Source organism: Arvicanthis niloticus, chromosome 7 (assembly GCF_011762505.2).
Source record: "Arvicanthis niloticus isolate mArvNil1 chromosome 7, mArvNil1.pat.X, whole genome shotgun sequence".
In the NCBI taxonomy this organism is placed as follows: Eukaryota; Metazoa; Chordata; class Mammalia; order Rodentia; family Muridae; genus Arvicanthis; species Arvicanthis niloticus.
In genome coordinates, this window is record NC_047664.1 from 73,641,526 (window position 1) to 73,658,006 (window position 16,481).

General features: G+C 45.9%; 1 protein-coding gene across 3 annotated transcripts in view; it reads right to left on the reverse strand.

Moving 5' to 3' along the window:
* The window catches only part of Tec (tec protein tyrosine kinase), a 108,712-nt gene extending 93,125 nt beyond the window's left edge, over positions 1-15,587 (reverse strand). Inside the window, exons 1-2 of one of the 3 annotated variants that reach the window (XM_076938625.1) lie at positions 15,481-15,542; positions 8,081-8,120 (exon numbers count right to left, since the gene is read on the reverse strand). The gene's annotated coding sequence lies outside the window, so the exon portion shown is untranslated. Of the gene's footprint in view, positions 1-8,080; positions 8,121-15,296; positions 15,316-15,480 lie in introns of those variants that run through there. The other 2 variants (XM_034509127.2, XM_076938626.1) reach the window with 2 other exon arrangements.
* Between the last annotated feature and the right edge of the window lie 894 nt (positions 15,588-16,481).

A 16,481-nucleotide genomic window follows, 5' to 3' on the forward strand; every position in this document is an offset into this window, starting at 1 on the left:
TAAGCCATCACCCTGGCTGGAGCCCCGGGATGAGTAAAGTGGATGCTAATGAGCTGAGGGCCAGCATCCTCTGCTCTCTGCCTCCTGACTGGGGATGCAATGTGAGCAGTGGCCCCCAGCTCCTGCCACCAGACATTTCCTGCCGTGATGAGCTGGACTCTCAAATTATGACATAAACCCTTCTCTGTGTTGCTTTAGTCACAGCGACAAGAGAGGTAACTCATGCACTGCCAGATCTAAACAAGGCAGACTAGCTGGATACAAGCCTATAGTCCAAGCACTGGGCAAGCTGAAGTCGGAGAGTTGCAACATCAAGTCTAGCAAAGGCTATTCAGTAAGACCTTATCTCCAAAAAAAAAAAAAAAAAAAAAATCAGTGGGAACTGAGAGTTGGCTCAGAGGATAAGTGCACTGGCTGCTCTTCCAGAGGTCCTGGGTTCAATTCCCAGCACCCACCTGATGGTTCACAACTGTCCTTAACTCTACTCCCAGATCTGATAGTCCACCAGGTATTCATGCAATGCACATACATACATACAAGCCAAGATCCCCAGACACATAAAATAAAAATACATATTTAAATAAATAAACAAACAAAAAACCTTAGAGCTAAAAAAATAAAAAAATAAAATATCCAATTCATTTTATTCTGTTTCGTTTACATTCTTAGCATTATAGTTTGACTGTGACATTTTTCTGGATTCTGTGTCTTTTACTGCATCCTCTTGCAACTGATTGTTAGGTTCACAAGGATAATATCTAAGAATGTGCATCCACTCTAGATCCTCAGCTCCTAGAGCTCCTTCACCTAGTTAGGCACTCATAAGGGCTGTGGGGGATCGCCCTGGCTTAGTTGTTCGGTGAGTGGATCAGATCCTTTTTTTAGAGACGGTTGCATTTTGCACGTTTTATTGGTGTCCCTCTGTGCGTGTATGCTGTGTACACAGTCTTGTGCGTGCATGCATGGGCGGTGTCTTTCTGTCTTTTTGTTTGTCTGCATGGTTGGTTTTGTTTCATTTCGTTGAGATCAGTCACAAAGTAGCCCTGCCTAGCCTTGAACTTGCAATGCTCCCCTTGGCCTCCTGAGAGCTGAGATGAGAGTTGTGTAGAAGCATTTGGCTGAAAGTCAGTTTTCACAAAGGTGAGAAGCTAAAATGGAGAGGAGAAAAGACACACGGACTCTGCCAATTTGAACCTGAAAACACACACACACACACACATTTCCTGTCCCACAGAATAAGCTCAAAACAGCCTAAAATAGAACAGCTCTGCCCTGACAAACTGTGAAAAATGGACACCGTACTCCCGCTCTGAGCTTCCTTCCTCATTTACAAGACAAGGTAGCAATTACTACCTCACAGGGCTGAGAAATTAAAGAAATGCAGAGAAAGTACTTGGCCAGGCACATGAACACATCATCCCTGGACAACAAGGGCAGTGATGGAGATCTTATACTCTACTGATTAAACTGTCACTGTCCGCAGGGCCTCACTTAACCTGTTAAGTCCACTTAAATGTGCCCCCTCCATTTTTAAACATTTCAAGTTGTCCCTTCCCAACAAGAACGCAATGAGATTGGAACTTAGAACCAGCTGGGTTAGGTCCTGGCTCCTCTCCTGCAACCAGCTGGGTAACCATAGGCGAGTCACCAGCTTCCCAGACCTGAAAGTTCCCTTGCCATGTACGCTTGCCCATGCAGAGCAGGCGGGACAGGAAATACTCTGTGAAGAGGTGGAGAGACTGATGAAGACAGAGACCTGAGACCAGAGGGATGGGCTGATAGGCAATCAATAACTCCACATGGCTCCACTCCAGAGTACAAATGGGAATATTTAAACAACCTTCCCACAGGCTTTGCCACGTCAGGCTTCTCACCACAGTAGGACATGTCAGATGACCACACACACTTACGCTTGAGCAGACTCTCATAAGAGGAGAGGCATGGGCTGCCAACATTCTCTACTGCAGGACACAGGGGCCAGCATGTTATAGCCATGAAACTACACCGTGCACTTCCTACATGCTTGCTGGATAGGGTGATGAATGAATAAATGAATATATTGGGAAAAACCTGACTTCAACATCAAGCCTGCTTCCTGTGTGCATTTCTGGGAGGGTTTAATATGTGAGCATGCTCTATGAATCACACCAGTTGCAGGGTTTCCCAACTTTATTTGGTCACAAAACTCATTGTATTTCTCTTGAACCTTCTTAACATCTCTCAGGGTTGTAGCATTCTATAAAACATGCTTTGAGAAACATCACAAGCTTATAGGCCATTTTTACTCTCATGAAGGAAGTTATCTTACTTTTAATGCACCAGTAATTAAAGGGCTAAGAACTTTGATTCCTAGCTAGTATACAGATGCTGTCTCCTAGCAACCCGGCAGGGCCTCACTCTTGCCAAGCTCCTAAGCAGCAAGGTCCCAGCCTCATTCCCCGACCCTACTCCCAGCTCCCTCATGAACAAGTGAGTTCCCCAAACTTATTCACTATCTTCCTCTACAGCACAAGTCTCAGCATGGATGTCTTAAATTTGCTTCCTTTGCTGGTCCTCCTTTACAAAAATCTCCAACCATGTTCTCATCCTGTTCTTCACAACACAATCTCACTTTTTCTCCTCTCTGACTCATCCCTTAACTGTAAATAAATACAACCATGCCTCATCAAACTGGGTTCTCTCTTCCTCTCATACCATTTAGTATCCCAGCAAGACTTTTGGTATCTCCAGGCTCCTGCCCAACCTGATAGCTCTGCCTGGACAGCTCTTCCACTCTTGATCTATCTACAGCAATCCTATTCACTTCTCTAGGTCTTGATCACAGGTTATCTCTTATGAAATCCCCCTTCCCACAAGTAACTATTACAGACCCCCACAGGCAAGCAACCATACATTATTGCAAATATACAGTTAGCTGTACACATGAAAGCAAGAAGCAGGGTTTGGGAGAGAACAGAAGCCATCAAATCAGAGAGAATGACTAACAACAGGCTGGCTAGTAGGAGGAGGAACCGGGAGGGTGTGTGCAACAATGGTTTGAACTCTAAAGGAGAAGGGCAGAAAGGGGTTCCCTATGAATAGCAAAGGGAACCCTCCCAGAGAGCTGCAGAGAAGGGAGTGTTCAGGCTCTGTGTGGGAGAGTTGATTCACAATAGAACAATGCACTCTCCGAGGGCTTCGGAAAGATGTGGGAGGGAAGCCAGCAGAAGGATGGAGGGCAGAATCACGGCAGGAGTGAGAGATCACAGGCAAACAGCAGAGCAGAAAGGCTGGAAGTCAGGGCAAGTGGGGCTGAGAACCAGGCTTTGACCCAAGCTGCCCTGGCTGGGAGCCAGTGTCCGGGGCCAGATGGGTTCTGTGCTCCAGAGTCTTTGATCAGCATTCAAAGAGTGGGGTGGTGATCACACTGGTAATTCCCCAGTGTCTATGAAGAACAGAGTTTTCTAGTATTCTACTCACGGTGCAGTGTTCACCCCACCCATATCCATGTGTGTGGGCTACCCGTTGGGAAGTGTGGGCGCTAGGGAGTGGTTGGCTGTGGTGTCTCCTTTCACTAGGGAAAGGAGTAACGACCTACAAGGAAAGTATACAGCGGGATGGGACCCAAAGTCTGCAGGGATCTGCAAAATATCTGGGTCCCAAGTAAATAACAAGACCCCAGACTGAATGTCTGCTCTCACCCAGAGACACAACACGGTGATAGGGAAGCCAAAGCTGCATTTTCAGAACCTGCGAGGATTTTGTCAAGTGGAAATACGGAGATTTAAGCAAACAGCACCACAAGCATCCTGGCTCACAGAAGTCTAAAGTCCTGGACACATGGAACACACTGGACACTGAGCTTCAAAAGTGGCTGTCTCCATTCTCCCCACGGCTCTTCTCTCCATGTGACAACTCACTCTCCTAAGTCAGAGAAAACCTCCTTCTTTAAAGGGAGCCAAGGAGTCTGGGAGTGGGCCTGGATCAGGTACCAGCTCCTGAACCAATCATGTGGCCTGATTGATGGCAGGACTCCTTAGATTAACGAGAACTAAGTCACATGACCATCAGGGTTCTATCTATCCTACCCAAACCACATGAACTCCAGTTTCCCCCCACCCCCCAAAAAAAGAAGTCTAGGTCGACAAACAGTAAGTCTACTATGGTATGTCGCTGTTCTTAAGGACCCAGGGACCAAAGGCAGACGCCCAACCCCAGTAATGGCAACACAGAAGCGCTTTGAAGTCAGGGGATAGACTATAAAGATCCTCTGACCCTCATTAGCTGTATGGCCTCAGGTAAAATACTTCATTTCTCGGTGCCTCAGTTTTCTTATAAGAAAAAAAAGGGTGGGGGGGGGATATAATGCAAGCATCCTGGAGATGTTTACAAGGACTAAATTAAATGACACGCATAAAGAGCTCCTCACGATGCCTGCTACAAGTGATCAAGAACCCGTTCCCATTATTAGAGGCAACCATGATGACAATGAGTGTCATGAGAAGACCTGTACCACATGAAGGGTGAGCAGGGACTCCGTGAAGGAAAGCCATGTCAGCTTTTACATCAGTCAGTCTAGGGTCAAAAAATCATTAGAGCAACTCAGGACACAAGCCAGAGGCCCAGGGGTTAAAGCCAGGTGACAATGCCCATCAAGAAATGTGTGAAGCATCTGGGAACGCAATCACAAGGAACAACACATTGGGCTCCAAAAGTACAACAGTGTGAAGAGCAGTGCGCCTCTGGGCACACTTTCTGCTGGAGGAAACTAAAACTGCTTCTGTATGTACTTCCAGTCACTGGCACTGGGGATGGGACCCCATTAAGCATTAAAAAAAAAGTGTTGGTGGTGTTGATGATGATGATGACGACGACGACAATGATGATGCAGTTGGGCTCACTCAGAAGACACAGAGACAATAACTACTCCTCCTCTTCCAACAAATGCCTCTGCGTAAGTTAGGAGGCAAAATACCTTCCCTTAAAATTGTTACCTCTTATCCTCTCTAAACTCTGCTGCGGAAAGTCTGTGATGTAAAGGCCAGCCCATGATGTTGCAATAACCAGCACCACTGTGCTTGGCAGCCTTAGACACCCGCAGGTAAACAAGACTGAATGAAGGAGGGATAAAACCTGAGTCATAGGCCTTTGGGGACAGGGAACCTTTTGCTCTGCATCTGTGCTGCTGTTACTGAAGCCATTGCTCAGCACACCTGCCTTCTCAGCACCGGGAAGAGCGAAGCCATCCCGCTGCAGGGATTCCAGTCTAAAACTGAAGCAGTATAAGATACCTTCCTGGGAACAACAACTCTGCAGTTTGGGACGGACATTTCCCTGCCACACCTGAGACACTGCACTGAACCACACTGCGTTCTGTTGGACTGTGGTCATTATCTTGCACTGTTCCAAACTCCTTCTCATTAGTAATTCACTGTACATTTATATAAGAGAATTACAGTATTTTAAATATTGGGCTACACGGTGCATGCTAGGAAAGTTAACTTCACTCGCCTTTCTCTTTTTCAATGCAGTTACTCGACGTTTCCCTCTGTGGGTTCACACAGATTGATCTCGTGGAAGCATTTTTTTTTCAATTGAGGTTTTTTTTCTCAGATAACTCTAAAATGTGTCAAGTTGACATAAAACTATCCAGCACACAAGGCCTCCCTGAGGTAGCTGGCTCAGTTTATGAGGCGCTGGCCACTCATCTCTTTGCCGATCGATCTTTCTAAATAGAAGAGTGTGCTGAGAGTATTTTTCTCAGTCTTCTACCGCACGGATGAATTGACTTCTCTGGGTCCACTATGTTTTCAAGATGCATCAATAAAAACTTAGAAAAAAATGAGGGAGGGGCTGGAGAGATGGCTCAGCGATTAAGAGCACTGACTGCTATTCCAGAGGTCCTGAGTTCAATTCCCAGCAACCACATGATGGCTCACAACCATCTGTAATGGGATCTAATGCCTTCTTCTGGTGTGTCTGAAGACAGTGACAGTGTATATATGTGTGTGTGTGTGTGTGTGTGTGTGTGTGTGTGTGTGTATAAATAAATCTTTGAAAAAAAAGAAAGAAAGAAAGAAAGAAAGAAAGAAAGAAAGAAAGAAAGAAAGAGGGAAATGACGTATTATGGAATTCACTAACCACCTAATATGGTAGAATCCAAAATATCCCCAAAAGGTTGTATTCTGAACACTTAGTTCCTGGCTAGTGGAACTATTTTGAAGGCCAGGAGCATTTAGGAGATGGGGCTGGCAGAAGCAGGTCACTGGGAGTGTGCCTTTGAAGGAGAGGGAGCGCTGGACCCGTTTCCAGTCCAGCGCTCCCTCTCCTGTCTGCCACCACGTGAACTGCTACAGTATCACAGTCCCAGCACCATGGACGGAGCGGCCATGATAGAGGTTCCAGAAAGGGAAAGTGAGTCCTGTAGGAGGATCTGTGGGGTCAAATTTAACTCAGTGTCCATGGAGTTTTCTCAGACTTGCTAGAACAACTGGAACATGAAATTCTCTCCCTCTCCCCCACTCCTTCCATGTGTGCTTTCATTTCCTGTCTACGATGAGGCTCATTCCTTCTGGTATGACAGACTGAAATCTCTCTGAAAACGTGAGCCAAAATAAATGTGCCCCCCCCCTTGTTTCCATCAGGCATTCTGTCACAGCGATGTGACAGTACCTACCTCTTGTACATCATCTATTTTTAAAATGATCATCAGACTAGTTAGATCACGCCTGTATCCCAAGAAGCTTTGCTACTTCAGTTCCCCTGAGTATTCATTTTCTAAAAATGTCTCCCAAACTCCCACTGATTCCGTATAATACCTTTGTGTAGAACAGTTCCAAAATCACGCTGAAAGCAAGGTTTTTTTTTTCCCTGAATGCCTTAATTTGCTTTAAGGAAACTAACGAGGAGCTCAAGCGATGGCCCAGCAGCTAAGATCATTCACTGCTCTGTCAGAAGACCTGGGTTCAGCTCCCAGGACCCACAGCAGGTGGGTCATAACTGTCTCTAACTCCAGTTCTGGAGATGTGATACTTGCTGGTCTCTGTGGGTACCCACATTCACATGGTGTGCATAAACTCACACAGACACATGTACATAAAAATAGTAAGCCTTTTTTTTTTTTTTTTTTTTTTTTTTTTTGGTTTTCAAGACAGTGTTTCTCTGTGTAGCCCTAGCTGTCCTGGAACTCACTGTGTAGACTAGGCTGGCCTCAAACTCAGAAATCTGCCTGCCTCTGCCTTCCAAGTGCTGGGATTAAAGGCGTGTGCCACCACTGCCCGGCCCAAAATTCTTTCTTTTTATATTTATTTATTTAATGTATGTGAGTGCACTGTCCATCTCCTCAGACACACCAGAAGAGGGCATCGGATCTCATTACAGATGGTTGTGAGCCACCATATGGTTGCTGGGAATTGAACTCAGGACCTCTGGAAGAGCAAGCAGTCAGTGCTCTTAACCGCTGAGCCAGCCAGCCAGCCCAAAGCCTTTTTTAAGAGAAAAAAAAATCAATATACTTTTCAAGCATATTTTTTTTAATGAAGGAGAATGAAGCTAAAATGTAGTCGCAGAATCCCCCAAATGGTGAATTTGGTTACAGCACACACATGTGCCTCACAAGCACAATGTACACACACTGGGATGGGGAGGGAGAACTTTATATTTTATTTGTTCTAACAAGTCTAAGAAAAATTCCACAAACATTATGTTACATTTACCCTCTAATCCTCAGGAAGACATCATCCCCACGAAGGCTCAGTTTTCCTGTCTATAAAATGAGCACAATACAGGTGTTCTTTGCCAAACAGAGAAGCCACCTCATGGTTCATGAATGTGTATAAAACACTCTCAGAATAGCTCAAAGTCTTTTTTTTTTAACAAGCATTCAGCTGTGTACCTTTCTGAAGTGGGTTATTAATTATGTGTCATTATGCTTTAATAGATGGAAAGGCTGAAGCATGGGGACATAATTTCCAGTTAATAGTTGACTTAGAAACACAGTCGAGGCTTTAAACATGGGAACAGGATAGCAGGTGGCCTGCATGCAATACTGAGCGGGGCTTACTTGCCCAGCAGAGGACGAGGGAATGAATGGGAAGCTTACCTTCTTAATGACCCTTGGAGATGGAGAAAGGGGATAACATCTGAAATGTAAATAAATAAAATATCCAATAAAAAATAAAAAGAAAAAGAAATGACCCTTAGAGACTACCAAAAGTCTAAAAATAAACTGTATAAAGACACCTGCTACTACTCTCCTCTCTCTCTCTCTCTCTCTCTCTCTCTCTCTCTCTCTCTCTCTCTTCTTTTTTTTTTTTTTCACTATCTCACTATGTCGCCCTGACTATCCTAGAACTCACTATCTAGACTAGGCTGGCCCCCATCCCATGGAAGAGACCCTCTTCACTCTGCCTCCCAAGTGTTGGGATTAAAGGTGTGCGCCACCACCACACACAGCTCTGACAGCTTCTTCTGACTTGACCTGCAACCCAACAACTGCAGACATGGCGCAAAGTAATCCAGCCAAACCTACTCAGCCTACACACAGGGGAGACTGTCAATCCCAGAGGACCAAAAGGAGGAAAGGGAAAGACAGACAGACGTGAGCATAAACAGCTGGTGGGCTTTTCTTCCTGATTATGCGTGTGTTCCTCCGACAGCCATTAATGGCAATTAGAAGCACTTCATTCCCGGGTGGTGCTATGAAAAATAGTCCCCGAAGGGGAAAAGAAAGCCTGGGACCTTTAGAAATCATTTCTGTGTAGAAAGGATAAAAAATAAAAGGTCCAGTCCATTTTTGGTCCAGCCCATGTGGAAATGTCACAGGTTGTGTCTGAAACCTAATATTGGAAACCACATGAGGAAGCAGGGGCTCTCTAAAGAAACAGAACCAGACTCCTGGTTAGAAGCCTGTGCTGAATAAAGGGGAAGAGGTAAGGCCACTGACCACCGAGGCAGGTTAGAAGGGGGTGGGATATCACAGAAGCCTGAGGGATTTGTATCTTACACAATAAATGGGGATTTAAAGCCTATGACTTTGATACTCAGGAGCTAAGCATGTCAAAAGCATTTAACCTTGGGAGGGAAGGATCTAGTTACAGGAGAAAAAATATATATATGGTGCTGAAATCAAAGATCTGCCTCCTTCACCATAAGCCATCTACCCACATGCACTTCCCCACCACCACCACCAAGTTGTTGGCTTTACCACAGAAGCCAAGACAATGTCTGACACTACGCTAAGGAAAAGCATAGATGGGAAATATAAACAATAACAGCACATTTCTATGAAGACTATTTCTAACTAATATGAGAAACAATGCACCAGGAAGAACACAAATCTCTGCTTCCATCTGCACAGCCAACACGAAACTGAAGCCAGGGATAGGGGGGATTTTGACAACTGGACAGAGTACGGGTAATTGTAACAAAATCTTTCCTAACTGCAAAGTGTCTACAGTTACCTGGGGAAAGTCATCTGAGTGTTTTCATATTGCGCTTTCTCTACAAGAGTGTATATGATACAGCTGAGAAAACCCGAGCTGAGTTCATGCAAAATGAGTAAGCCTGTGGAGAAGACAATAAATGTGCAAATGGAGCTTTGGGCTTTTTAAGCATGATCATATGTATCAAGCTAACCTCAGCTACACTGGGTGAGTTTCAGGCCAGTGTGTGCTTAGGAAAGCCATGACTCTCTCTGACAGAAAAAAAAAAAAAACAAAACAAACAAAAAAAAAAACCAATGTGATGATGCAAATCTTTAATCCCAGCACTTGGGAGCCAGAGGCAGAAGGATCTCTGAGTTTGAAGCCAGCCTACTCTACATAGTGAGTTCCAGGATCGCCAGGGCTACAAAGAGAGACTCTGTCTCAAAACAAAACAAAAAATAACTAAGGGGTTGATGGACACACGGACAGGTAGATAACACATACACAACATTCCTTTGGAAAAAAGGCCCAGTAGACATTGCGGTATGCACCTATAATTTCAACACACCTAAGCTTAAAATAAAAGGATCACAAGTTCAAGACCAACCTGGGCTACATAGAAAGAGCCAATCATGATGACAAAATGTAATAATAATGACAATGATGATGATGATGATGATGATGATGATGATGATGATGATGATAGACCAATGTGTGCATAGGTTTCTCCCAGCCAAGCCTTCATTTCATGTAGGTATGTACTCACTGGGGAACAGCAACATGACTCTTTGCTGATATCTGTCCTTTTCTCTCAGCCACCACAGTCTCGTCAGCACAGGCTATTTTGCAGCCATGCCCACTGCTTGCGCTCCTCCTCTTCCCTTGCACTCGCACCTGCCATCTAAGAGCACAGAGCTCCACCCAGCCTTCATGTGAAATGACCGGGTAAGAATGCTCTTCCTGCTTCTGTGGAGGCTGATGCTTGGGGCCATTCCTCTGTGTGTCACCACTGAGAACGCTGATGCCATGAGGCTCTTGGAAGAAAATGCTGGAGGTCATGATTCAAGAAGGACGGCTAAGGCAGTGACTCAGCTGGTAAGCTGGGGCCGGGAAAGTTGCTATGGGCAGGGTAAGTCAGTATCCCTGTTCAGCAAGCCAGAAACAGGAACTTGGTACCCATTCCAAGAAGGGCACACACTTGAGAAAAGGAAGAGAGGATTCTGGGAAGTCAGCTGGCCTCCAAAGAAATCGTCTTACTCCTGAGGCCACAAAGCCACCAACAACCATCCTTCAATGTTAGACACATATAAAGAAGCCGAACTTTACCGGTGGGCAAGACATATAGCGGCTCAAGTGACAGTCTTCGAAGACAACCTGGACTGGAAAAATAGGACCATGACCCAAACACCAGAAAGCATCATATGGTCTACAGGTCTGAGCCTGTTTTATACACGGACTTGGTTTCCTGCAACAACCCTGATCAACTAGTGGTTGACTACTGAGAGCTAGCTGAAGGCATTCTGAGGCAGACCAGTGAGACTCTCTGGACTTGGCTGGTTAGAAAACATGTACTTGTGATACAGGCAGAGAGACTGACAGCACATCACCCAGACCTAGCCACTAGAGCCTGGGTAGAGCCTGCTGAGGAAATCCACAGCCCTGTACTATAGAGGCATTCTTCCCCTGCTGAAATCCCAGGAAACAAAATGACAAAGTATTTTCCTTTGATGGGTAAATCAGCAAAGACAGAGAGAACCAGGAGATCACTAGACACATCGGTGGGGTGCAAAGACAACAATGAGATGTATAGTTCTTAGACAACTGAGCTACAAAGCAAGGGAACTAACTATTGTCTCTAGAAAGCTGGATTCAGTGAGGGTGAGGTAGAGAATATCTAATGTGTTCAAAGCTCTGGGTTCATTCCCCAACACTGCAAGAGAAAAGCCAGCTGGACCATCCAATATCCCTTCAGCCACTTGGAGAAGTTAACTTCTTCCTGCCAGTCAAGCTTGGACAAACAGCATGAAAGGGTTCTTAGCCTCTGTGCCAACCAGCAACAGATCACTGGCAGCCAGGCACTCCTTCAGCCTCTAGAAGACCAGAAGAGCCCTCCCTGATCACTCTCACTAGACCAGCAATGATCTCAGAGATCACCCTCAAATGAGAGGCCTAGCTGGATCAGCCTAAGAGGAAGCTAAGGCCAACACACCCATCCACAACTTCAGCTTGTTATCTGTGCCCCCAACCTCCAAAATTAAACAGGTAATCAGACCAGAAGGAACACTTCCAAAGCACTTCACTTCTGCACACTGAGGGGGTGGGGGAGGAGGCACACTTCTAGTCAAAAAAGCCAGTAGTTCCCCCAGAGAGATAAGACCCAGGAACCAAAAGATAAAAAAAAAAACAAGAAGTATATAGACACAAAACCATACACATACACACACACACACACACACACACACATACACACAAATGAACACACATGTGTACAGACTTGGAGAACAAGAGGGGGAGTGCTTATAAATTGATAATGCTAAAAAAATTATTAGAACCAGATATGGTGACACACCTGTGACTCTATCACTGGTGAGGTTAAAGCTGGAGGAAAGAGGACTGCAAGGCAGCCTGAGCTACACAGTGAATTCTAGGCTGGCATGAACTACATAGCAAGACCCTGTCTCAGTAATAAGGACAATAGTGATAATGTTAAAGACATTGGGAAAACCCCAATGTTAAACTCTGATACTACTAATACTGAGAAAACCTTCCTAAAAGACTTGGGAAATAACAAGACAGACATTTATGAAAGGCACAAAGTGAGAGGATTGATCCAAAATCCCTAACATCTAAAAAACAAATTTCTTAAAGGAACATTACAGAAAAATTGGACAAAAATACCAGTGAAGTAACCCAAGAAAATTTCCCTGAACTAAAAATGCAAACTCCCACATGCAAAAGCCCGTACACTGATAAGAACAAACACCCGCTAGTGCACAGCATCAGGAAACTTTAGAGATTGCGGGACAGAAGAGAATAATAGTTCATAACCACACAGGAGAAGCAGGGCAGGGCTGGGGACTCTACACCAGCCGCACAGAGATTAAGAAGCCAGACGTTCATAACCTAGAATGTACTGAAACAGTGCCTTTGACATTTTCATCCTAGGGTTCCACCACACTCAGCCAATCTACAAGTTTTGAGGAGAAAAATAGATAAATTTAGTTATTCTTGATCTTAGAAAGACTGATATCCTGTGCATCCTTTTCCAGGAAGCTTCGAGGAGTTCGCCAAAAATAGAGGAAGCTAAGTGGATACCAGAGATAGAACACAGGAAAGAGATAATGGGGATTCCCAGGATGCTATGACAGAGCAGCCTCTGGGTGACAGTTGCATACCATAAATAAAAGTCCACCTCTCCAAGAGTATGGCAAACCAGGAGGTTCAGGTTCTGCTTCCTGGGGCAAATAAAGTAAAAAAAAAAACAACAACAACAACAAAAAAAACTGATTCCTTTAAGGGAAGGCTTGGAAAATCAGTCAAGGGTTGCAGATTGAATTAATGAGAAGTATACACACATACACCAAACAATTACTAATTTCAAGGAACACAAAAATTTGTGCTTAGCTTAGCTGTGAGTATTGACCTAGCCATAAATATTGCAGCTTATCTTGACCTAGCCATTTCTGAGCCCAAATTCTGTGCCTACATTTATTTACATGTGTTTGTTCCTTCTGTTTCCCCAATAGCAACCTATTTGTGGGTTTTTGGTTGTTCTTGTTGTTGTTGTGTTAATTCCTCCCCCCCCCCACTTTAAACTGGAAATAGAATTACTTTTCAACCTCTGTTTCATGGTACCTTTGGTCCTCTGAGCTCTGAGCAGTCAAAGGTGCAGAGAAAATTAATAATTACAATCAGACCCAAGTAAGGACTGGCTGACCCAGGCAGAGGTTAAAAGCAGGCCTAGGTGGAGACAAGCATGGAGATACAGATAACTTCTACACCCTCTCCTCTAGGTTGCTTGTGGTTGTTTTTTCCTACAAATCTCTCCTAATGGCATAATCACACGGAGTAAGATCATTTTCCCACTGCCCATGATCAGAAGTCAGTTTCATCCCTTTCATCCAGGCTTGGATGCCCCACTTAGGACCTTAATCCAAACAAAACAGCTGCCTCCCAAACTCTTGGTATGAATTCAACTTCAAAGACTCTGCTTCACCTGCTGTTCATTGGACAAGATGAGAGTAAGCTTCTTAGGGCTCTGAGCAGGGACAAAGTCAACAGACACTGAGAACCCACAGGGGAGCCATCAGCAAGCCGAGTATCAAAGCCCTTAATGATCTGTAGACAACAAATGATCTTCCTCAGATGGGAGTGGAGACCCGGGGAGGGGTGAAGTAAACGCTGAAATCTAGTAGAACTGGCGCAGGGCAAAGAAGAGAGGCACCAACCAGGGCAGCCTGGAGAACCTGTGGGCAGAGGTGTGGTTAGAGGCCCTGGGTGCCTGGGGAAAGGCAAGGAGGCCAGGCATTCTTCTTCGAGAATACAAATGGGCCAGTAATTGTCCACAGTCTCTCCACCCTCCTTTAAGGATCAGCTATAGGGAGGGAGGTTCCCATCCACTGAGCATTACAGGTTTGGATAAAAACATAGCCCCTGTTCTGCTTTGTAAACAAGACCACCTTCAAGTAAGGGAAGCAAGGAAACAGTGTGGCAATGCTACCCCATGCATCCATACCACAGATTCTTTCCCATTTAGGACGAGAGGAAAATTCTAGGCCCGAGATCCATGTAGGGCAAAGGTATTGCCAACTAGAGCTCTGCGTTGATCTGCATGTGTTTACAATACTTATCCCACACAGTTCCACAAACCTGAATGCACACACCCTTGCGGGAAGAATGAGGGTGATTAACGTAGGCACACTACAGAAAGCACCCCGAGCTGGCAAGGGTAGGAATAGTGATCGGATTAGTAAGTGGATGGAGAAAAGATAAGCCTTTCTTAAACAATGAAAATATAACTGGACAAAAAGAATGCTTTCAAATTCTTAATGTGTAAGCTTAGCCACAGCTCCTCCGGTCTGCCTCACACACACCCCCCCCCCCACACACACACACGCACACGCACCCCCAGTGGAAATCAAGCTGTTCCTTATTTTGAGTCTTGCAGACCACAGAGCTGCCAGTGTCGTTCACTCAACTATTAAATCCCAAATCTTACTTAGGAGACTTGCTGATAAGTTGGTGCTTCCTCCTACCACTCCCCAGCTCTGTAAATGAGAATTATCTAGAAGGGAATAGGTTGTCAGAGTTTCCTAAGAGGAAAATGGGCACTCTACTGGAAAAATGTAAGGCATCTGCTTAAAGCATACAACTACTCTGGATAGGCTTCAAACCGACTTAACCAAGCCAGCCACCCTGTTGTCCCAATTTAACACTGAGATCAACTCTTCTGATCAAATATTCCCGTTTCCAAAGATCAGCCCGAGGTGGGACCAGGTACACAGAAACTTATCAGCCATTCGCCAACGACAGGAAAAAAGTTAAGAAATGTTAGATCTAGGGAAAATTGCACCGTCTCAGGACAAGGTCCACGTAGTTTTTCCCACATTGATTCTCCAAGCCCCTGTTTATCAAGATCCAGATACCACTTTCCAGAAGGAAAAAATTACTAAAGAAATAAGTGCACCTGCTCGGGCACAAGCAACTGTGGACTATCTTCCTGGATTTTAGCTTTACCACGGGACACGCAGAGAGGAGAACCCCCACCCCACCCCACCCCGCAGCTCGACTGGGAAGTGAACTCAAGCGCGAGCGCTTTAGGTCCAGATTCCAGGTCCAAAAGGGCTCAGATCTGCAGCGACCGGGGAAGGCGCGGCCATCAGGGGAGCGTACCTGTCCCTTCTTCCTGGCCCAAGGGGGACGGGCCTCTGACCTGACGCAGAGAGCCTGCTCTCACCTCCATGGGAAGAGTAGAAAAATCCTTCCTAATCCCACTAAGGTCAGTCTCCCGCAGATGGAGGCCACCACCGTGAGCGCGCACCTCGCTGATCCTCCCCGAGAGTCCCTGGGTCCTTACCTTGAGGGAGCGCGTGCCGAGACAAGCCAGGACAGAGCGACGTCCAAACTGCAGAGCCAGAGCTTGGCAAGAGCTGACCCAGCCCATCGCCACGCCCATCGCCTGGCTCCTCCCTAGCCCCGCCCCCTTGCCGCGCCGCCTCTGCCCTCCCCGGCCCACGGCCGCCAGTTCCCACCTTCCTTCCGCGGTTTCAAAGCCGAAAACTAGAGTCCGGAGCCCACGGTCCTGCGGCCGAAGTTCCAGGAAGCGTCCCTTATCCACACAGACGTGGCGTGGGGTCTCTCTAAGTCCGGACTTCCCATCCTTAGGAGAGCCATCCAGAAAAATGCTCCTCTGTCTCTGACTCGGAGAGTCGGTCGCAATGGCACCTGTGGGTGGCTGAGAGCCCTGTGGGAACTAAGAACCGACCTCCACTTCCGCTTAGCCCCTCGTGTGCGAACCGGACGATGCTGTGCTTTGGGGTGATAAAAGAACTGGTCGGGTCCTTTGACTGACAAGCCTGAAGCATCAGAGCCTAGCGTAGGATCACTTACACCAATACACTTACAGTTGCTACACCAATAATGAAAACAACCTTCAAGTTATTCACTTTAAATACTGTGAAGCTCTTAGGCACGGGGAAAGAACGTGCCTATTGTCACCTAGCTAGCTAGCTAAAAGGCTAGCTAGAAGCTGGCCTTGAAAAGCCGGGGCTGTATATGAGTGGTACAATGTTTGCTTAACAGGCACAAGGCCCTGGGTTTGATTCCCCGCCTTCAAGTCTAAGTTGCCTTTGATGGTAGTCTTGACTCTTAGCCACTGTAATCTGAACTCATCCATCCTATACAGTCAGACGGGCATGGTGGCCCACATATTTAATTCCAGCAGTTGGGAGGCAAAGGCAAGCCCATTTCTATGCATTTAAGGCCAGTCTGGTCTACATAGTGTGGTTCCAGGCCAGCCAGGGCAGGGATATGAGGACCTCTCAGAGGGAGAGAGACACAGGATAGGACTGGAATGTT